This window comes from Brassica oleracea, chromosome C5 (genome assembly GCF_000695525.1).
Source record: "Brassica oleracea var. oleracea cultivar TO1000 chromosome C5, BOL, whole genome shotgun sequence".
NCBI classification, from domain to species: Eukaryota; Viridiplantae; Streptophyta; class Magnoliopsida; order Brassicales; family Brassicaceae; genus Brassica; species Brassica oleracea.
In genome coordinates this window covers 26,314,230-26,314,594 of record NC_027752.1, presented here as the reverse complement: position 1 = coordinate 26,314,594, position 365 = coordinate 26,314,230, and positions in this window count along the sequence as shown.

Below are 365 nucleotides of genomic sequence, written 5' to 3'. Positions count from 1 at the left end.
TCGGACACCCACATAGATTTATTCTATGCCTACTAACCTCTTTAAGGTTTAGTATAATCACAAGGAATTTCAAATAAATATGGACTGTATTGGATTGTCTTTTATACAACTCCAAGATCAATGATCATGCGTGATCCATATGCTGCTTACTACATCATTGTATCTAATTTCTTTCTTATGACCAGACCATTGTCAATTTCGAAAATCTGTAGCAGCATCCACCAATAGGAGTTTATCTACTTATAATCTGTTCCTTTGATCTCTGTGAGTACCTTGTGTAACAAGCTATAATCTAATGCTGTTAAGTAGGAAGACATGAACACTCTTAGGCCTCGTGATCATGTGCCTTCTCTCACGGTTTCTTT